Source organism: Amphiura filiformis, chromosome 3 (genome assembly GCF_039555335.1).
Source record: "Amphiura filiformis chromosome 3, Afil_fr2py, whole genome shotgun sequence".
NCBI classification, from domain to species: Eukaryota; Metazoa; Echinodermata; class Ophiuroidea; order Amphilepidida; family Amphiuridae; genus Amphiura; species Amphiura filiformis.
This window is the reverse complement of record NC_092630.1, coordinates 53,553,618-53,558,200: the sequence shown is the minus strand read 5'-3', so window position 1 is coordinate 53,558,200 and position 4,583 is coordinate 53,553,618.

Here is a 4,583-nt window from a genome sequence, read left to right as displayed (position 1 = left end):
CCGTAAGTGGGCTCGCGCGTGTTCACAGAAGATGATGCATGTCGCAACAAGTGATTTGCAAAATCGCACCGTAAATGGTATCTTAGGTAGATAAAACACAAACAAACAAACAAACAAACATGAAATTGAAAAAAAAATATACCAAATGATCTTTCTGACTCGTCTCATGCTAAGTCTTACAAATTGTTTTTTTTTTGTTTTTTTGTATTATTTCATTAGGTTTAAAAATGCTATCATCAGTAGATAGGCCTAACAAAATATATTCAACCTTTCTCAATTTCTAAAATGACAATACTGAAAAACTTTTGTTCACAATCCTAAGTCAGAATACTAGTATTATTGAATTATAAATTGTATACGACAGCATTTCGTTTATTTCAATCAATATTTTGCTCTTTTGCTATCTACTAAAGATAGCTCAAATTTAATGCATTTTGTTATTTCCTATAACGAAATAAATCGATGTTTTTACTGTTGTAATAGCGGTGCTATCTGCTAAAGATCGAATTAAAATTTCTTTAGCGTTATGATATTTTCGCTCGATAGGCCTATAATTTTGTTACATCCACGTGTTTTTGCTATCTATTGAAGAGATGCCTAATTCAGATTAAATGGATGTTGTCATTTTGTCTCTTCAACGAGGTATCTTATTATTTTAAAGCCGTGTTAGTGATGCTGTCTACTGAAGACAAAGAAATTTCCAATAATTATGACGGTCAAAAATAAACGTTTTTTAAGCAAGCAGGAAATCAACAGGTTTAAAAGAAATCTTCACTGCTTGAAATTTCAATTTGAACTTCAGTAGATATAGCACCGGTAGGCATACTTCTATTGTATAGGCATAATACCAATATATCTCGATCAGGAGCACACTGTTCTATCGAATTATGATAAGCTGTTGAAAACTTAATTTGAGATTTTACATCGATACATGATAATTTGCGCGATTAGTCCGCCAGAACAGCCTGGATTTTTTTCTGCACATAATTTCATAAAACCATCTCAGGTTTAATACAGCATCAAAAAACGTATCTCAGACACACATTGGCTGAAAAATGAAACAAATAAGCTCTCAATTTCGACGTATTACGGGGACTATTTTACGGGTTGCACTTTTTGATTGCGAAATCTTTTAACGTCAGTGGTGTGCCTCCTTATCTCGTTCAGCAGATAAAGACGACAGCCAACTATGCATTTAAATTTGAGCTATCGGCAGTTGATAGCAAAAACACACGAATTCAACATACGCAAAATTAAAACAACAAATAGAGAAATCTAATAGGCCTAGCTTTGTTTCAAAGTTTGTTTCAGCGTCATACGATATTCCGTTCTTGAGATATTTCAATTTTATCATTCACCGTGCAAGTCAATGCATGAGCTTAATAGACACCGGGTACCAAAATCGAGCAAATTACGGCATGTCTTGCGACATTTTCTTTCTTTAAAAAATCATGGTTAAATTCGTGTTTTTACTATCTTCTGTAGCTTAAATTAAATTGATATGGATTAATTTTAGTCTCCGAGTGTGCTATCTGCTGGAGATCAAGTAAACATTCAAGCAGTTAGGCTTGCAGAGTGTTTGACATTATTTTGAAAAAGATGTAGGCCTAGTCCGTACGTCATACAAAGCGTAAAACGGATGCGCGCATAACGCGTGGCACCAAAGTCGCGCGTTTTTACGCAATCGCTCTCGCCATTCGATCAATCTGCAGTAAATAGCAAAACCAGCATGAGAAACAAAACAAAGGGGAAAAAGAGGTAAAAATAGAGAAACAGGCAGACGCGGAAAGTGATGAGTCTGTAATATCGCTTTAAACTTTCTAATCGGGACTGATGTATTAGAAAGAAAACATTCGCCGCTACATGATGAAGTAAAAATGTAGAGAAAATAATGTAAAACATTACTTCTAGAGTAGAAAGATGCAATGAATCGGGATGAGATTCTAAATAATATCTTCAGTAGATATAGCGAAAAAAATTCCTAAACCGCACACGGTTACACTGCGCGAATTAAATTATTATTTTTTTATGTTTGTTGCTTGCTATCTTCTGAAGATAGCAATTTTGGTCAGCTTCGTCATTTTAACATTTCTTTATAGCTTTGTCTAAGCGCGCAGCCACATCAATGCAGTTTTGCCATTTGCCGTACTGAATCATCATCTACAACGCGTGTTTGCCAATGGGTTTTTTTTTTTTTTTTTTTTTTTAAATATTATTATGTTTTATGTTTTTTGCTTGCTATCTTCTGAAGATATCAATTTTGGTCAGCTTCGTCATTTAAACATTTCTTTATAGCTTTGCATTCGTCCTAATGCCGAATTTTTCGTCCTAATTGCCGAATAAACGATGAGAATTTTTGTATTTACTTTCCTCTATTGTCAAACTTTCTTACCTTTTTGTATTTTATAAAAACAAATAAAATCTTGAGTAGATAGCGGAAAAAACAAACAAACAAATAAACAAAACAAATCAAAAACAAACTTTCCTAACAGATGGTTTCTAAATTTGTGAAATATTTTCTGATGTTTTATTAGGCCCGCAATGCTATCTTCAGAAGATAGCCGTTTGCGGGCACGTGCCGAGAAAATGATGCAGATCGTAAATGATGCATCATGCCGTAAAAGTGGAGCTCGCGCGTGTTCACAGAAGATGATGCATGTCGCAACAAGTGATTTGCAAAATCGCACCGTAAATGGTATCTTAGGTAGATAAAAAACAAACAAACAAACAAACAAACAAACAAACATGAAAATTAAAAAAATATACCAAATGATCTTTCTGACTCGTCTCATGCTAAGTCTTACAAATTGTTTTTTTTTGTTTTTTTTGTATTATTTCATTAGGTTTAAAAATGCTATCATCAGTAGATAGGCCTAACAAAATATATTCAACCTTTCTCAATTTCTAAAATGACAATACTGAAAAACTTTTGTTCACAATCCTAAGTCAGAATACTAGTATTATTGAATTATAAATTGTATACGACAGCATTTCGTTTATTTCAATCAATATTTTGCTCTTTTGCTATCTACTAAAGATAGCTCAAATTTAATGCATTTTGTTATTTCCTATAACGAAATAAATCGATGTTTTTACTGTTGTAATAGCGGTGCTATCTGCTAAAGATCGAATTAAAATTTCTTTAGCGTTATGATATTTTCGCTCGATAGGCCTATAATTTTGTTACATCCACGTGTTTTTGCTATCTATTGAAGAGATGCCTAATTCAGATTAAATGGATGTTGTCATTTTGTCTCTTCAACGAGGTATCTTATTATTTTAAAGCCGTGTTAGTGATGCTGTCTACTGAAGACAAAGAAATTTCCAATAATTATGACGGTCAAAAATAAACGTTTTTAAGCAAGCAGGAAATCAACAGGTTTAAAAGAAATCTTCACTGCTTGAAATTTCAATTTGAACTTCAGTAGATATAGCACCGGTAGGGCATACTTCTATATAGGCATAATACCAATATATCTCGATCAGGAGCACACTGTTCTATCGAATTATGATAAGCTGTTGAAAACTTAATTTGAGATTTTACATCGATACATGATAATTTGCGCGATTAGTCCGCCAGAACAGCCTGGATTTTTTTTCTGCACATAATTTCATAAAAACCATCTCAGGTTTAATACAGCATCAAAAAACGTATCTCAGACACACATTGGCTGAAAAATGAAACAAATAAGCTCTCAATTTCGACGTATTACGGGGACTATTTTACGGGTTGCACTTTTTGATTGCGAAATCTTTTAACGTCAGTGGTGTGCCTCCTTATCTCGTTCAGCAGATAAAGACGACAGCCAACTATGCATTTAAATTTGAGCTATCGGCAGTTGATAGCAAAAACACACGAATTCAACATACGCAAAATTAAAAACAACAAATAGAGAAATCTAATAGGCCTAGCTTTGTTTCAAAGTTTGTTTCAGCGTCATACGATATTCCGTTCTTGAGATATTTCAATTTTATCATTCACCGTGCAAGTCAATGCATGAGCTTAATAGACACCGAGTACCAAAATCGAGCAAATTACGGCATGTCTTGCGACATTTTCTTTCTTTAAAAATCATGGTTAAATTCGTGTTTTTACTATCTTCTGTAGCTTAAATTTAATTGATATGGATTAATTTTAGTCTTTCCGAGTGTGCTATCTGCTGGAGATCAAGTAAACATTCAAGCAGTTAGGCTTGCAGAGTGTTTTGACATTATTTTGAAAAAGATGTAGGCCCTAGTCCGTACGTCATACAAAGCGTAAAACGGATGCGCGCATAACGCGTGGCACCAAAGTCGCGCGTTTTTTTACGCAATCGCTCTCGCCATTCGATCAATCTGCAGTAAATAGCAAAACCAGCATGAGAAACAAAACAAAGGGGAAAAAGAGGTAAAAATAGAGAAACAGGCAGACGCGGAAAGTGATGAGTCTGTAATATCGCTTTTAAACTTTCTAATCAGGACTGATGTATTAGAAAGAAAACATTCGCCGCTACATGATGAAGTAAAATGTAGAGAAAATAATGTAAAACATTACTTCTAGAGTAGAAAGATGCAATGAATCGGGATGAGATTCTAAATAATAT